The 18325-nt window shown below is 50.9% G+C and overlaps 1 protein-coding gene across 1 annotated transcript in view; it reads left to right on the top strand.

Moving 5' to 3' along the window:
- The first annotated feature begins 1388 nt into the window (after positions 1-1388).
- Positions 1389-18325, top strand: part of LOC144752902 (heme-binding protein 2-like) — a 189964-nt gene continuing 173027 nt past the window's right edge. Inside the window, exon 1 of the mRNA XM_078640727.1 lies at positions 1389-1423. The gene's annotated coding sequence lies outside the window, so the exon portion shown is untranslated. The remainder of the gene's footprint in view (positions 1424-18325) is intronic.

The following is an 18325-nucleotide window of genomic DNA, read 5'->3' as shown; positions in this document are numbered from 1 at the left end:
CCAGGCCTCCAGCAAGGCACAGCATCCAGGCAGGCAGGTCTCCAGCAAGGCACAGCACCCAGGCAGGTATCCAGCAAGGCACAGCATCCAGGCAGGCCTCCAGCAAGGCACAGCATCCAGGCAGGCCTCCAGCAAGGCACAGCGTCCAGGCAGGTCCCCAGCAAGGCACAGCACCCAAGGAGGTCTGCTGCAAGGCACAGCATCCAGGCAGGTCCCCAGCAAGGCACAGCATCCAGGCAGGCCTCCAGCAAGGCACAGCACCCAGACATGTCGCCAGCAAGGCACAGCATCCAGGCAGGTCTCCAGCAAGGCACAGCATCCAGGCAGGCCTCCAGCAAGGCACAGCACCCAGACATGTCGCCAGCAATGCCCAATAGCCTTTAACTGGGATGTTAGAGTCTCAGGGTGGACGTTTCATAGGGGGGCCCTGCTCTTGTTCTCACTGATGCCAGTACAGCTGGAGACGCCCACCCCCTCCACCCCCCGGGCCCCCGATCACTGCAATCCGTGCAGGGCTTTAGGGGAGATGATCGCTCAGGGCGAGGCTGTGTGTGGACCGGTGCCCAGCCCGCGCCTCACTGACTCCACTGTGACCCGCGGCACAGAGCTGAGCCAGGTGCAGAGCATCCCCAGGTACCCTAATGTGGAGAGATGTGGGGAGGATGAACAGCAAGGCCTGCTGCGCAGGGGCCCCAGAGCAGGAGCCGTCCTGCGGGGGCCAAGGCAGTGTTTCCAGCCCCGGACCTTGACTGCGGGCCCCCTTGAGGCCAGGCCAGAGGCCGGGCACCTGGGACGGGGTGGTGAGGGGGGGGGGGGGGGGTGTGAGGGAGTTGAAGTGCGCACTGCGGGGGCCAGCAGGGGCCTCAGCTCCTCTCGAATCCACCAGCTGGTCCCTGCGTCGAGGCGCCTGGCGCAGCGGCGGCTGCAGCCTGAAGCTCAAGAGTTTGTAGACTAACAGATGGCTCAACCTTTAATCTTTACGGGGTCGATAACGAGCACCGCGGGGCTCGGCAGGGGCGGGGCCCCTCGCTTGCAGCACGGAGACCGTCGGAGGGTCCTGTGCGTGCATCTATCATCACTTAGGCTGGAGCAGGGGGTGTCAGTCCGTGCATGCGGCAGGGACCAGGGTGGGGGCCGCTGTCCTTCACCCCTCCCCTCTCAGAGCCCCCCCCCCCCAGCCCCAGGCCTGGATTTAGTGGCTCTTACGGACTTAGACCCCGCAGAGCCTCATAAGCTGCGCATTCCTGAGGGGCTCAGCAGCACCCTGCTCTCCACAGACAGAGGGAAGAGAGCAGAGGAGGAGAAAACCGAAGAGAGGAGGAGAGAGAACAAGAGAAGAGAACCGAAGAGAGGAGAGAAAACAAGAGAAGAGAAGATAAAACAAGAGAAGAGAAGAGAACAGACCAGAGCCCGGGGAGAGACGGTGAGAGGACTGGGGGGAGAGGGGAAGAGGAGAGAATAGAGGGGTGGACGGTGTAACGAGGGGGACAGGGCCAGAGATGAGGAGAGAATAGAGGGGTGGACGGTGTAACGAGGGGGACAGGGCCAGAGATGAGGAGAGAATAGAGGGGTGGACGGTGTAACGAGGGGGACAGGGCCAGAGTTGAGGAGAGAATAGAGGGGTGGAAGGGAGGTGATGTGATGAACGGGCTGGACCAGAGACGGTGAGAGGCGTGGGGAGGAGTAGAGAAGGGGGTGGGGGGATGGGATAATGTGAGAAGGAGAGCAGGAGCACAAACAGTGAGAGGAGAGAAGGCAAAAGTGAAGAATGGAGGTCAGCAGGGAACGTCAGGGGAGAGGAAGCAACATCTAGAGGGGAGGGGGGGCTGTGACCAGGGGAGCAGGGCCAGGGGAGAGGGAGAGAGGGAAGAACCATCAGAGAGATGGAAGAGCAGGCAGTGGAGGGAGAGAGGTGGTGATCACAGGTACATGACCAGAGAGAGTCAGAGGAGAGAAGGTAAGATCTGGGGGGGAGAGGGGGGCAGTGAAGAATGGAGGGGAGGAGGCAAGATCAGGGGGGGAGAGGGGGGCAGTGAAGAATGGAGGGGAGGAGGCAAGATCAGGGGGAGAGAGGGGGACAGTGAAGAATAGAGGGGGGAGGCAAGATCAGGGGGAGAGAGGGGGCAGTGAAGGATGGAGAGGGGAGAAAGATCTGGAGGAGAGAGGGGGACAGGGGGGAGGTAAGATCAGGGGGAGAGAGGGGGTCAGTGAAGGATGGAGAGGGGAGAAAGATCTGGAGGAGAGAGGGGGACAGTGAAGAATGGAGGGGGGCAAGATCTGGAGGGGAGAGAGGGGGACAGTGAAGAATGGGGGCGGAGGAGGTAAGATCTGGGGGAGAGAGGGGGACAGTGAAGGATGGAGGGGGAGGAGGTAAGATCTGGGGGAGAGAAGGGTCAGTGAAGAATGGAGGGGGAGGTAAGATCTGGGGGAGAGAGGGGGACAGTGAAGGATGGAGGGGGAGGAGGTAAGATCTGGGGGAGAGAGGGGGACAGTGAAGGATGGAGGGGGAGGAGGTATGATCTGGGGGAGAGAGGGGGACAGTGAAGGATGGAGGGGGAGGAGGTAAGATCTGGGGGAGAGAGGGGGACAGTGAAGGATGGAGGGGGAGGAGGTAAGATCTGGGGGAGAGAGGGGGACAGTGAAGGAAGGAGGGGGAGGAGGTAAGATCTGGGGGAGAGAGGGGGACAGTGAAGAATGGAGGGGGAGGTAAGATCTGGGGTAGAGAGGTGGACAGTGAAGATTTTTAGCAGGGAGGAGGTAAGATCTGGGGGAGAGAGGGGGCAGTGAAGAATGGAGGGGGAGGTGAAGAATGGAGGGGGAGGTAAGGTCTGGGGGAGAGAGGGGGCATTGAAGATTGGAAGGGGGAGGAGGTAAGATCTGGGGAGAGAGGGGGCAGTGAAGAATGGAGGGGGAGGAGGTAAGATCTGGGGGAGAGAGGGGGCAGTGAAGATTTTTAGCAGGGAGGAGGTAAGATCTGGGAGAGAGGGGGCAGTGAAGAATGGAGGGGGAGGACGTAAGATCTGGGGTAGAGAGGTGGACAGTGAAGAATGGAGGGGGAGGTAAGATCTGGGGTAGAGAGGTGGACAGTGAAGATTTTTAGCAGGGAGGAGGTAAGATCTGGGGGAGAGAGGGGGCAGTGAAGAATGGAGGGGGAGGTGAAGAATGGAGGGGGAGGTAAGGTCTGGGGGAGAGAGGGGGCATTGAAGATTGGAAGGGGGAGGAGGTAAGATCTGGGGAGAGAGGGGGCAGTGAAGAATGGAGGGGGAGGTGAAGAATGGAGGGGGAGGTAAGGTCTGGGGGAGAGAGGGGGCATTGAAGATTGGAAGGGGGAGGTAAGATCTGGGGAGAGAGGGGGCAGTGAAGAATGGAGGGGGAGGTAAGATCTGGGGAGAGAGGGGGCAGTGAAGAATGGAGGCGGAGGTAAGATCTGGGGTGGAGAGGGGGTAGTGAAGAATGGAGGGGGAGGAGGTAAGATCTGGGAGAGAGGGGGGCAGTGAAGATTGGAAGGGGAGGAGGTAAGATCTGGGGGAGAGAAGGGTCAGTGAAGAATGGAGGGGGAGGTAAGATCTGGGGAGAGAGGGGGCAGTGAAGAATGGAGGCGGAGGTAAGATCTGGGGTGGAGAGGGGGTAGTGAAGAATGGAGGGGGAGGAGGTAAGATCTGGGAGAGAGGGGGGCAGTGAAGATTGGAAGGGGAGGAGGTAAGATCTGCGGGAGAGAAGGGTCAGTGAAGAATGGAGGGGGAGGTAAGATCTGGGAGAGAGAGGGGGTAGTGAAGAATGGAGGGGGCGTGTGAGAAGTTGGCCTGATATATGATGCTCACTAGTTCTAGTGATCACCTTGTATCAGTCCAAACAACCCTTATGGTGATTGGTTGTAAGTCAACCTTATAGACCAGCTATCCTAATGGTAGCATGGACAAAGCAGTCTTAGGCTAAACTCTTTTGGCATGTGAAGCCAGCTGTTTTACCACAATATAAGCCCTTGAATACCAGATGAAAGGACACCACACAGGTTGTTATGAAAATAAACAGTATATTTATTAATAACAAACACCTCTGAACTCTTTATGAGGTCAGAGGGCTAAGCACATGACAATCTCTTAAGAAAAATACGATAAGTTGCACAAAATTACAATGGTGCCCTAGGGGCACGACAAACCATATACTAAGTAAGTGGAATGTGAAAGTAGATAGTAGGAATGGAGCTGTCCAGAGGCTGTAGGAGCGATGGGACCACGCTACTCTAACACTAGGTAAGTAATAGGAGGCCCACGGAACGCGTGTGCAGAGTGTGAACTCACACGCGAGATGCGTAACAACGTCTATGGACAGTACAGTTCAAGTTAAACGTAAGTACGGACAATCCTGACTAGTTAGGACAACAACGACTGTGGAACTGGACACTAGGACAGTTAAACTACCCTTGAGCACCGAAATGCTCTCGTTACCTCACCCACGGGCTGCGGGTGCATAGGTGCCAAAGTGTGTCGGGTTCTCGCGTTGAAGTCAATGGAGCCTGAAAGAAAAGATGCTGCAGGCGACCAGGAGGAAGATGTCCGGTGCGATCCAAGTGTAGATCGGTGAAGAAGAGGACCTGAAAGCAGAGGGGACAATGTTCAAAGTCACTAGCCAGTGACCGGTGTGGAACCAGGAAGGAACCAAATGGTGTCGTCGCGATCAGGTGAAGAGTGGACGCTTGACTCTGCAGCCACGTGGACCAGGAGGTGTCTTTGACGACCAGGATGGAGGCACGAGCTGTCCCACACAGGCTCTCGCTGTCGGCGGTGTTGGATCCGGAATCGGCGTCAACAGGCCTTGGCAAAGGCAACCCACGCGGTGAGTGAAGAAAGCGTCTGGTGCGGACTAGGAGAGTCCGGGGTGCCCCTCTTTTGGAAGGGAGCAAGGGCCAGTCTGGAGCAACCAGACCAGCAGCAAAGATTCAAAGGTTCGTCGTCTAGGAGGCCACTAGCCAGCCGGCAAGTGACCAGACAACGCGTCGAGCAGCAAACAAGCAGAAGGGCCCCACGCAGATCTCGTGGATTCTGGAGGGCTGATCTTCGGTGCAGGGGCTGCTCGGGGCTGGGGCTTCTCAGTCCCCAAAGCACTTGGTCGAGTTTACCTCGGGAGTCGTGCTGGGAGCGAAGTGCAGTTTCTTCCAAGATGGCCGGTCCCACGTGTCTCGTCGCACCCACGGGTCTCAGCTGTGCTGCAGATGTAGGTTGAGGTCGGAGAGGTCTGGGAATCTGGGTCTCGTCGGGCTCTGAAGTCTGGATCCTCGAGGGAAGACGACAAAGGGAAGCCGCTGGACGCTTGATGGTGCCTGCTTGTGCAGGGTGGACACTCCTTGCCCACAAGGGAGATTTCTTCAGTCTTCTGTGGAGCAGAACGTCGAAGTCCAGAGTTTCTTCTTGTAGAGTAGTTCAGGATTAATCTAATTTGGAATGGGACCAGCTCCTACCTTTATCCTGCTAAAGGGGGCTGCACTACTGACTAGGTCCCTCCCCTGGGTGGGACCAGGAAGGGGGGTGGCTACACCCCCTATCCTTTGTCCGGTTTCCCGCCAGAGCTGGGGCAGGGATGCCCCAGCAACTGGTTTGAACCGGTGTATGCACAGGACACCTTGTGTGCCCCGGGCATGTCTCATTCCTTTCAGGCCTATCCTACCCAATACACAAAATCCTGTCTGGGGTGGTGCTAGCACCTCCCAAGGCAGGAAACCCTTTGTCCAAGCCTTCCTCGCTGGAAGGACTCTCAACAGCAGGAGGTCAGACTTGTGTCTGTGGTGGTGGCATCCATTTTGTGATGCCAAGGCTCGAGTTAACTTTAACCGGGGTTCACAGTTACATACATGTCGTGTCCCTCTAGAAGGGTGGAATGCTACCCCCGTCGCCAGAATTGGCGAGGGGGTAGTATTCCAATTCGTATGACACCTTACTCGACATGTTTTGATAATGTTATATCAGAGTTAGCATTTAATCGCGAGGATTATAATGCACTTAAGAGTATATGATATAGCGTTATCATGGAACAGCTATAAGGACTTGGTTCCGCAAGCTGCAAACGGGCTCAGCTCATGCCAGAGCACCATCTCACATAATTCCAAGCACTCTGCCTTCAGGATTGATAAGGCCTTCCATAGGAGTGACTGATAGGAATATATCTGTCCATTTTCGGTTTAGATATAGGTATACTATATCTACAGCAAAGGGTGTTTACACCACCTTGCCCCAGCTGTCGTGCAGCCAGTTGTGTCTGTTTAGATGGCCAGCCAGGGGTGGCATAATACATGCTTCAGCCCCTGGTAGGCCCTGGGTACACCTATGCCCTGGATACCTAAGGTATACTGTACAGGGACTGATAAGGTGGCCCAGTACCAATTGGTAAATGCACCTAAGGTACATGGTTGTCAATTTAGAGAGAGAACAGCTAGGCTGTGGGTCTGATTAGCAGGCCCACAGCCAGGGAAAGTCGTAAACCAGTGAAGCAAAAATCTGAGGTGACCATAGGATTGCAGACCCCACTCTCCTACAGGGCGGAAGTAAGATTTCGGGTAGAGAGATGGGGACAGTGAAGAGTTAGATCTGGGGAGGTGAAGCCAGCTGCAGCCCAGGGAGAGAAGGGGGAGAATGGAGGGAATGGTTGTGAAAAGCAGGGAGTCTCCTAAGACCCCCAATGCTGCCCGGCGCAGGGTCACCTTTAATTCACTTTGGATTCGCTATCAAAATAACGAGACAGGCACTGGAAACTGGAATGCAAGAAAAAGGTTTATTATTCTTAAGAGGAGACCACGTCAACTGCAGACACCGGGATGTCTCAGGGAGGTGGTTTGCTGGCAACTCCTTTGGCTCTTCCTTTTATACAGGTTTGACACAATGCATTTGTTTCATTATCATGGTTACACAAGCCCAACATTGTTTCATCAACATGGTTACACAAGCCCAACATTAATTCTCCTCCCATCCAGGTCAAAACAGACAATCTAATCTTGCAGCTGGACCTTGCTTCAGGTTCTAAAACACGTGAGACCAGCCAGATCGAAGAGTCTGTTCTGTTGATAAAAACAGGTCCCATTGTTGGCAAAAACAAGTCTTGCTGTGTGCAGTGCAATAAACCATGTTTGCAAGAGTCTGTTTGGTATTTGGAACCTGTTTGTGTAAGAGTGTCCATGGGTTTGCCTGTAAACAGAGATGAGAGGAAAAACGAGTTTGTGGCAGCAAGTGGTGTTGATGTTTGTCGTGGCAATAGTTTATAGCCCCCAACTCACATACCAGGTTGGTCAGAGGGATGCTAGTAAGGGCAGGGTGAAACAAAGGTGACCAACAGAATACAAAATGGCTGCGGTCGGTCAGAATGACTGCAGTTTATGTGCACGTAGGAACTTCCACCAGACAAGATGGCGCAGGTAATGTTTATGATTATCGTTTTGCTTTTAACAGTCGCCCCTTTGAACATAACTAGCCAGCTTGTCAGTCTATTTCGATCTCCATAATGTCCTGTATCTCTTGTTCATACATTACTCTCATTTTTGTTACCTGAGTGTCCATAGTCTTAGGGCGCAAGGTACTTATGCAAAGAGAACACAAAGGTGGTATACAGTGTACACCCAAACAACAACCACATATTGCCAATACTGGGACCAAGAGAATCATTGATATTTTCCAACCCCAGTTCTTCAAGATGCCCCAAAGCCAACTTCCAATTGTCCAAGTCTCTGATCCTTGATGAATTTCTGAAGACAGTCTGTGGAGATGTTCGATTGCTTCATAGACAGAAGGTGAATTATCAGGGATGTATATGCAGCAACTGGCACTGATGATGCGACATGCTCCTCCACGGTCCGCTAGTACCACATCCAGGACCATGTGGTTTTGTAGGGCCACCAGACGGACCGATTGAAGCTCGGCAGTGTTGTTGGTGAGGATGCCAGCTGTGACGTTCAGGGTGGTTTCTACCTCTTGAGACAGATGTCTGATGGCTCGGCTGTTTGCCATCGGACCCCATAGCGGGACGAGCCCTTTTGCTGCGTCGAGGAACTGTGATGCGGCAGAGTCTGCTTGATCAGTGTCTTTAGAACGCTTTTCTCGATGATGCAATGCAGGGGCTGTGTAGGTTGATGGCAAAACAAAGGCGATGTAGCACGTGCCCCCTGTTTCTTGGGAGCCAGGTGTAAGCTTTGGTTCCACAGACAAAGTACATGTTGGGTGATGCAACAAATGCTGGAGGGTTGGCAGTGTTCAAAGTCCTTACAATGTCACAAGTGCTGTGACCCACATTCTTAGTCCCACGGCCTTCAATGCAAACAAGTCCAGAGACGTTCACCACAGATAGGGCCACAGTCAGTGTTGCAGCAGTTCTTTTCTTCAGGTAGGAAAATGTGGCTCTGACAGGATTATTGAACACTTGTATTTCCACTCGTTCTTTGGAGGGGACATTCATTGGGAATGTTGCATTGGAGGTGTGAGGGCAAAAGGGAGCGGCTGTTCTTCCTGTTTTGTTTAGCCAGAACTCGTTGTAGAACTGAGCGATTGTCCCATCGGAAGTGGCGTTGTCTTTGTAACTTTCTTGTAGGAGCATCATCCAGGCAAGGCAAGATCCGTGAACAGAAAAGGGTGAAGGGATGAAAAGGATGGAATGTTCAGTGGCATGTTGTAGCAGCCCACAGACCCAACAGTTAGTGGCATTGGTGGCAAGATTGTGCTGGTGCAGCATCTGTACAAAAGAATTATTCCAGAATTCTTTGCGTCATTCTCGGAGATGTGGCGACAGTGATACCAGGTAGTGTTCTTTCTTGGTGATTGTTTGCATGGTTGGTGAAAATGTTCTGTATGCAGGTGCATTCTCTTCAATGATCCAGAGTGTGACCATTAGCAGGAGGCAGGTGAGAAATGCGGCTACAAGTGCAATTGTCTTTGTACTGTGCAGTTCAACAGTCTTGGTGTCTTTGTGGTGGCTTTGCAGGTGTTCCGTCTCTTCCATCAGCTTCGAGGAGCTCACCAACTGTTAGGACCACAGACTTTTGACTGGCGCTTTTCCTGGTAGCGTTGTTTGGCTGTGCTACCGATTTAAGACTCTGATTCAGTTAGTGGCCTGGTTGTTGGAGCTCTCCCCTTTCGTCGATCTTAGGTTGTACCCTTCCTTGGATGGCACCGTGGGGTCGTGAAATTCAGACAGTTGGAGGGTGTCTTCTTGTGGGTAGCAACTCAGATCTGGTCGGTCCTTCGCGAGTACTTCCTCTTGCACCTCCACCTCTTCACAGGTTGCCAGCGTTGGAGGGACTTTCTTGCAGTGATGGGCGTGCAGCCAGTTTAGTTTTTCTTCCACTCGGAGGGCAGTTCGAGTGGTGATAAGGACTTGCCAGGGGCCCGTCCACCTGGTCTCCAGGTTCTTCGTTCTTTGGAAGTTGCAAACTAGGATGAAGTCCCCAGGCTTTATCACATGTCCTGGGCCCCTGGATACGTCAGGCAAGGCTTGCTGTACCGTTAATGGAGGTGGGTCTTGGTGCCGCCCAAATGCTCATAGGCCTGCCGAAGACCACTTCATATGGGGTCAGTCTGTGTTTGGTTGGGGTGGAGTGCATTGATAGCAATACCAATGGAAGGGCGTCTGGCCATTTCAACCCGGTCATGGCAACTATTTTAAAGTCCACATTTGTAAAGCGCACAATCACCCGTAAGGGTCTCTAGGCGCTGGGGGGCCGTCGGGAAGATTAAGCGAGCTATTGCCCAGAGTCACATGGTGCTGGGCTAACCTGCCGCCGGAGCCGGGGATCGAACCGTGGTCCCCAGATTCCAGCATCAGTCGCCCTGGCCGCGGCGCCACACCTCTTCCATTTTGGCTAGCTTTAGTTTCAATGTTGCATTGTGTCTCTCTACCAGGCCCGCTGATTGGGGGTGGAAGACGGCATGGAACTTTTGTTTTACCCCCAACCCTTTCAGTATGTTCTGTATCACTTCGGCTACGAAGTGTGGGCCGTTGTCGCTCCATAAAATTCTGCAAAGGGAATAATTCTTTCAACAATACTTTTGCAATGGCTATGGCAGTATTGTCGCGGGTGGGATATGCCACCACCCATTTGCTAAAAGCGCACACAACCACCAGGACATATTTTAGACCATGACATCTCTCTAGTTGGATGTAATCCATTTGAAGGGCTTCAAAGGGGTGGTCAGGGACTCCAAACCCTCCCCGTGGTACTACTGTCCCCTTCCCTGGGTTGTGTTGTAGGCAGACTATACAATGTTGTACTAGGCGCTTTGCAGATTCTGTTATCTTGACATTATGCCATACTCAGGTGCTTAGTTCAATCATGGGGGTGGAGCCTATGTGTGCTGGTAAATGTGCCATGGTCAATATGGGGATGAGGTAGGCATCGGGTAACAGCCATTTATTTCCGTCTTTAGTTCTCCAGCAATCTTCCTCGTCTTTTAGTCCCACGTTTTGCCACTCGGTCAACTTGTCTTGTGTGCCTATAGTCTGTATGTCCCTTACAATGGTCCTAGCATCAGTCCATTGTTCAGCTTGTGACCTGGTCACATACATTTGTGTCGTAGTTCTGTCTCCTGCCGTGGCTCGGGCAGTAACGTCTGCTAGTGCATTTCCCTGTCCAATGAGATCAGTCACTTTCCTATGTGCTTGGCATTTTATCACTGCTAACTTTTTAGGGAGGAGGACTGCTTGCATCAAGGCGGAGACTAAATCTCCATGCAGGATGGGTGTACCGTGTGAAGTCAGGAACCCTCTTTCTTTCAATAAGATCCCAAAATGGTGAACCACCCCGAAGGCGTATAGGCTGTCGGTGTATATGTTAACTGTCGTGCCAGCTGCTAAAATACATGCTCGTGTGAGGGCAATAAGTTCTGCTGCCTGGGCGGAATGTTGGGCAATACCGGCTGTTTCTAGAATGGTTCGAGGAGTGGTGACAGCGTATGCAGCTGAGGTGGTGCCGTCAGGGAGTTTGATGCACGAACCATCCACCCATAGTTCTCCATCTGGATCTAGAAAGGCGGTGTCTCTGAGGTCTACTCTTCTCTTTGTTTGTTCATCAGTTAGTGTCACACAGTCGTGTAGTGGAGCCACGTTACGATCATTTTCGGGTAGGGGTAAGAGTGTGGCTGGATTGAGGGTGGTGCATCGCTTTAGGGTAATGTGCGGTGCTAGCAGGGTCAACTCATATCCTGTCAGTCGGGCGCTAGTTAAGTGTTGAGTTTTGGTCTGGTTCAGTAGTGTGTCGACTGCATGGGATACTAAACCAGTGTCTGGATGGGAGAGCACTATTCCTTCGCTCTGGCGTATTGATACTGCTGCAGCTGCCACAGTGCGCAGGCATGCTGGCAGCGCTCTGGCTACTGGATCGAGGGTGGCAGAAAAATATGCACAAGGGCGTTGTTTGTGACCAATTGATTGTGTTAGGACAGACAATACACATCCATCCCTTTCGTGTGTGTAGAGGGAGAATGGTTTGGAGTAATCTGGGGTTCCTAGGACTGGCGCTGAGCAAAGGGCATTGCGTAGTTCTTCAAAGGCTATCTGGCATTCGGGGGGCCAGGTGAGAGGTGAGGGGATGTCTTTAGCTAGGAGGGAGAGAAGGGGTTTGACAATGAGGCTAAAGTTCGGTAACCATTGTCTGCAAAACGAGGTGAGGCCTATCAAAGAGCAGACTTGCTTCTGATTTTTGGGGACAGGGGTGTCTAGAACTGTCTGGATCCTGTCAGGCGTGAGTTTTCTCCCTTCTTTTGATAAAAGGTGACCCAAATAGGTCACTTGTGATTTACAGAACTGCAATTTCTTTCGGGATACCTTGTGACCATTCTCAGCAAGGAAATGGAGTAGTTTGAAGGTGGCTGTGACGGCTATTGGTATGGTGTCTGCTGCTAGAAGGATGTTGTCTACATATTGTATTAGTGCCACTCCATCTGGCAATTGCATGGCGTCCAACTGTCTTTTAAGTGCCTGGCTATAGATGCTTGGGCTCTAAGTGTACCCCTGAGGTGCTCTACAAAATCTATACGAACTGGAATTTAAGGTAAATCCAAAAAGATAGCGGCTGCCCTCGTGTATAAGTATGGAAAAGAAGGCGCTCTTGAGGTCGATCACAGTGAAGGTGGTGGCAGTGGAGGGGATTAAAGTCAAAATTGTCGTGATGTCGGAAACTACTGGGTATTGTGGCACTACGATTTTGTTTACCCCCCGCAGGTCAATGATGAAGCGGTAGGCTTTCCCGTCTCCCGCTCCCTGTCTCTTTACAATTGGTAGTATGGGACTGTTACAAATGTTGCTCACTACTTCCTCTACCACCCCTGCCTCTACCAAAGAGTGTATGATCTCTGTCAGTGCTTTCTCACCCTCTGGCGATATTTTGTTCTGCGGTACCTTCGGTAGGGTTGCGTCCTGTCGTATTGTTACGTGTACTGGGTCAATCATCATTCGTCCTACGTCTGAATCAGCCCTAGCCCATAAGTGTGATGGCAAAGTGTCTAGTAGGGATGCGTCAGTCTCGGAGATGGAAAACATGTGCTGAAAAGGGTTCTCTCTATGGCGTAGGGGGTTGTCATACAGGATGACACGCACTCCTTCTGGTGAGCATCTGATAGTCGCATGGAAGTGTTTCAAATGGTCGAGACCCTATATGGCGTCTGGGGTGTTAGATGAGAGGAGGAATGTCGTTTTGATGCCATTGCTGTCAAGATTAAAAGGGATTGGTCGGGACAAAGGGTTGGTGGAGGGCGAACCGTCAAATACTATTGAGGTCACATGTGAGCCTGACAAGGGTGCCCTTGGAATCAGTCGTTTGGATAGTGCACTACGTGTTGCTCCCGTGTGTACCAAAAATGGCGACTTTGTGTCCAGGTCTCAGCGGTAACATAAGGGCCTTGCTGATCAACATAGAGCTCGACTGGATCCCTCCCTTGCCCTTGGCTGTCCTAGGCAAAGTCGTACGTGTTGTCGTAATCTGTCTGTTGGTACTGGTTCTGTCTGTGATGGTCAAATGTGTTCACTCTTCCTGGCCTTTCCTCGCTTGCTACACTCGCATACCCTCTCCCACGTCCTCTTCCTCTCTGTCCACTTGCTATTTCCCTCGCCCCTCTGCCCCTACCAGCTCCTAACAAAGCCGGGCATTGGGATTTCCAGTGTCCATATTCTTTGCAAAATGCACATTGATCCTGTCCTAGGTCTTGGCGTCCTACATATGATGTCGATGGATTGTTCCTAGGTGGCTGTACTCTAGGGGTATTCTGCTGGTTTCCTCCCCTATATTGCTCCCTTCCTGTATTCGCCCCCTGGAGTTGTGCTATCATTACCCTTTCCTTCAAGTCCTTCTTTTTCTTTTCTGTAGCACTTTCATTTTCGTTTCTCTGATGCTCGTAGTACTGGGCCATTTGGAGAATGGCCAACGGTTTAGATGCTGCCCAACTACTTTCGCTGGCTTGTAGTTTCTGGGATACATCTGGCAGTAGTCCTTTGACGTAGTTCTGCACAAATAAGTGGTGTCCGGTTGCGGTGGACATGTCTTGTCCACTGTAATCCGAGAACACAGTTTCAAATCTGGAGAAGTACTCTGAGACATCCTCGTGTGGTTTCTGGCGACATGCGGTTACTATGGACCAGTCTATCTTTTTCTCTGGGATCAGCGTTTTCACTGTCTGCACTATTTTGTCAGGGGGGGTCTAATATTGCTTTAACTGGTTTTTGACCAGGGTTCCTCTGTTTATCTAGTGTGTCGAGTTGTTCCCAGGTATGACCAAAAAGTTCGGTATGGTCTACTTTCCCAATCTGTTTCTACTCATCTGCTGGCAAACATAACCCGAAGAACAAGTCTATGTCGGCAAGTGTCATTATTGTTGATCCCAGAGCGGTACCTAGCTCGGTGTAAAAGGCGGTGGGGTTCTTTCGTAAATCCGGCAAAGATTTACGGAATGTCAAGATGTCCTGTCTGTCCCATGGCTGATACACCCAATTGTAGACCATCCTTCCTCTAGCGTCTTGATGGTTTATATCGTCATTAGTCTTGTCCTCGAGGAGGTACCCAGTAAGGGGCAGCTTCTTTTATTGGCATCATGCTATCTGGTTTTTCCACCCGGGGTCCTGCTATCTTAGTTGTCCTGTCCCTATCTATCTGTCCTTGTTCTTCGAGGTGACGCAATACTTCTAGTGTGGATGAAAATAGTTCTGCAACATCGTTGTTGCCTTCATCTCCGATGTCTACCTTCCTATAGAGAGCCACTAGTCGCTCGGGCCCTACGTCTTGGTACTTCTCTTCATATGCAGTAAGGGTGTGGTAACAGAGACATACAATAAAGTATCGTTTGTGGTTTTCAACATAGGAGTCGCACATGTCAGTTACATATTCATCTGTTTCTTTCCTATCTATGAGGGTTTTAACTATTTTATCAATGCCTGCTCGCTCATTTTTACTTAATCGCGGGACCCTGGGCGCTCCTATTTCTTTTGTTCCTACCTCTACTACTGCAGCCTTTGATGAGGCATTTGGTGTGGGTGACTCGGTGGGAACAGAGGCAGTGGAGACTGAGGCGATCGTGCCATCTCCAGCTATACTTTGGGGGTCCTGGCGTTGTACTACGGGATAAGAAGGGGCATAAGAGTGTGGCATGTATATCATTGTGGGACCTAACAATAAATCATTATCTACCCTCTGTTTTGCTGGTAACTCGGGGTAAAGAATTGAGGGCGTTCTAACAGGGCATTGACCTGATGTTTTTGATTCCTGTTCCTTTGTATCGATTTCCTTTTCTTTTAGTTCTTCTTCTAACTTTTTACAGGCTTGGTAAGCTGATTTTCGCGTTTCTTTATCTTGTCTAGCTTCGTCTCTTTCCTTTCGTTGAGCTGCCTCTTTTCGCCATAAACCAAAACTGTCAAACATGGCTGGTCTAGCTTATTTTTTGTGGAGAGCTAATTCTAACGTTTCTATTTTAGCGGGATCGAAAGATCACGTCAGTGGCCACTGATTTACCCAGTCCTTCCTAGTGTACTTTTGCCATAGTTTGCTATAAGCTACGGTGGCTAATCCATATTTTGCGTATATGTCCTTGTTAGGGGTGCCTTTCGGCGGTGCCGGATGACTGACCTCTAACAAACGGTCCGGTCCAAAACAATCAAACAATCTAAAGAAAACAGGCATGACGTATTTATCGGTCAAAATGAATATCTCAATTCATTTTAGACAAAAAGTCTGCACTACCTGTCCTTCGCTGTCTGCAAAGAGAGAATATTCGTATTCTACGTTGTTTGCAAGCAGGGAATGTCTCAAATAACTCAAAAAAGGAATACTAGTATTTCTATCAATCAATTTAAGTCATTTTTTGACGACCTTACCCGGACCGTATGGACAGTTCTTCGTCTTCCCCTTCCAGCGCCTGGTTGTCCTCTTACTCCAACAATCAATGCGGTGTTCCTGTAAGGTCCCAGTCAGGACCGCAGGTCACTCGAGAGAGGTCCATTCGGAACCGGTGAAGTTCAGTCGATCGGCAGCCAGACGAGGGTCTCTTTCAGGCAGGTGCACTCCAATCATTTAGTCGTTCACTCCGTCGTTAGGACCTCTCTACCGGACCCACGTGTCTCTTATGGGCTCCAACGTTGGGTCACCAATTTGTGAAAAGCAGCGAGTCTCCTAAGACCCCCAATGCTGCCCAGCGCAGGGTCACCTTTAATTCACTTTGGATTCGCTATCAAAATAACGAGACAGGTGCTGGAAACTGGAAGGCAAGAAAAAGGTTTATTACTCTTAAGAGGAGACCACGTCAACTGCAGACACCGGGATGTCTCAGGGAGGTGTTCTGCTGGCAACTCCTTTAGCTCTTCCTTTTATACAGGTTTGACACAATGCATTTGTTTCATTATCATGGTTACACAAGCCCAACATTGTTTCATCAACATGATTATACAAGCCCAACATTGTTTCATCAACATGGTTACACAAGCCCAACCTTAATTCTCCTCCAACCCAGGTCGAAACAGACAATCTAATATTGCAGCTGGACCTTGCTTCAGGGTCTAAAACATGTGAGACTGGCCAAATCTAAGAGTCTGTTCTGTTGATAAAAACAGGTCCCATTGTTAGCAAAAACAAGTCTTGCTGTGTGCAGTGCAATAAACCATGTTTGCAAGAGTCTGTTTGGTATTTGGAACCTGTTTGTGTAAGAGTGTCCATGGGTTTGCTTGTAAACAGAGATGAGAGGAAAAACGAGTTTGTGGCAGCAAGTGGTGTTGATGTTTGTCGTGGCAATAGTTTATAGCCCCCAACTCACATACCAGGTTGGTCAGAGGGATGCTAGTAAGGGCAGGGTGAAACAAAGGGGACCAACAGAATACAAAATGGCTGCGGTCGGTCAGAATGACTGCAGCTTATGTGCACGTAGGAACTTCCAACAGACAAGATGGCGCAGGTAATGTTTATGATTGTCGTTTTGCTTTTAACATGGTGAAAGGGACAAGCCAGTGCCTCGGAGGGGAGGGGCGATAGGCTGCTGAGAGAGAGGTAAAGAAGAAGAGTTGAGAATGGAAGGGAGGAATGTATTTGAGAACCAGAGAGCCTTGGGGAGGAGGTAAGGGGCAGCAGGAGGATGTCGCACTAACTGTGTCACAGTGTCCTGAAGTGGACCCTGCCCTGGAGTGTGGAGGGGTCATCCGCCCGACCTGTAGGCCCCCCGGGCGTGGATGAAGCAGGGAGTCCCATAAAGTAAGTGATGGCTCCCTGAGGAGATGGGTGTGCAGTGCACTTAGGTTGGATGTGATTTCATCGAGAAACCATTTCATGGAATACCCTACCTGAGAAAACAATTCACCAACATTTTTTAATGGAAACTGCAGGATGAATGGCATTTACTATTTCATAGAAACCTATTCATAGAATGTCTCTTTTTTCTCAAAAATAATTATGCTTTAAAAAAAAAGCGTTTTCATTCAGTTTTCTCTTCAAGCACGACATGTCACAAAACAACATATCCATCAACAGAGCTACATAGGGTAGAGCATACAGAGCCTTCAGAAGTTCAGTGATACTGTACATTGTCAGGGTATATCCAAGTATTCTATCTTCTGCAAGTACAAGTCCCACCAGGCTATAACCTTATCCTTCAGGGGCCCTGGCCGATGGAAATTCTGCATCGCTTCCATTCATATTGAGGTTATAGTATTAAACCATGGCCCCACGCTTTGCCAAACCTCCTGGGACAGCCTCTTGCCTGATAGATAACCCTCTCAGCAGCCATGTAGAGGGCCATTCCCCGCTTCCATTCTGGAAGGGTAGGGGGTGCAGGGGCTCCCCAGTATTGTGCCACATCTCATTCCACAACTACCATGCCCAGAATTCCAAAGAGGACCTTGCTTCTGGGTACATTCACTTCTGTGGGTATTGCTAGTAGGATGAGTTTGGGGGTCTATCGGTAGGATGACTTCTAGTATCTTCGTAAGTTCCTCAACTATCTTGTGCCAGTAGACACTTATCTCAGGGCATGACCATAATGTGTGTAAGAAGCACCCTGTCTCCTCTCCACTAACCCGGCGCCGAGTACTACACTCTGCCAGCAGAGTTTGTGGAGTTTTACCAACGTCGCGCTCTGCTGTGAACGTGAAGTTGCGGCAAAACTCTGACTCCGTGGCGGAGTGGGATACGCCCCTCAGCCGAGGCCAGCAACTCGGAGGATGACAGAAAGAAGAAATCCCCGTCGCGAGGAGGAGGGCCTGCCTGCAGAGAAGGTAAGTGGGTTTTGAAAATTAAATAAAAAAAATTCTGTGGGCATGGGATGGGGCGGAGTGGAGTTCCACGGAGTCTTTTTAAAACTCTGTGGAACTACGCAGAGCACCACTCCGCATACTCCGCCCAGGGTTACTCTCCACATCTCATACAGTTGAGTGTCAGCCCAGCCAAACCTATGCAGGTGGGCCCTAGCATAGTAGACTCTGTGGAGGACGTTAAATTGAACTAGTTGCAGGCGGGATTTGAGAGCCACCTCTCTTGGGTGCATCAGTGCCGCTTCCCAGTCTGTGGAGTGTAATTCAGCCACCTCATTCAGTTGCGTCAGAGTGTCAGGGACATTATTTGGGATAGTCTTACAGGTCCATGCTATTGCCTTCTCAATTAATGCCCCCTGGAGGAGCCTCTCTTCAAGTGGGCATATTCCTGGAGGTCCTCTATCACTATGCTTTCCACCTGCCGGGCATGTTTTAATTGCAGATATTTAAAATATTGAGGAGTCTGCAAACTGTATTCCCACTGCAGGGAGCTAAAGGGAATCAGTGCATCCTCCACTAAAGGGTTCACTGACAGAATATCGGCGCCTAAAATATCCCCATAACACAATATCGAGTT

The sequence above is a fragment of the Lissotriton helveticus genome, chromosome 5_1 (genome assembly GCF_964261635.1).
Source record: "Lissotriton helveticus chromosome 5_1, aLisHel1.1, whole genome shotgun sequence".
Lineage (NCBI taxonomy): Eukaryota > Metazoa > Chordata > Amphibia > Caudata > Salamandridae > Lissotriton > Lissotriton helveticus.
Note: the sequence above shows the minus strand (reverse complement) of the source record. Positions and strands in the feature narration are given on the sequence as shown.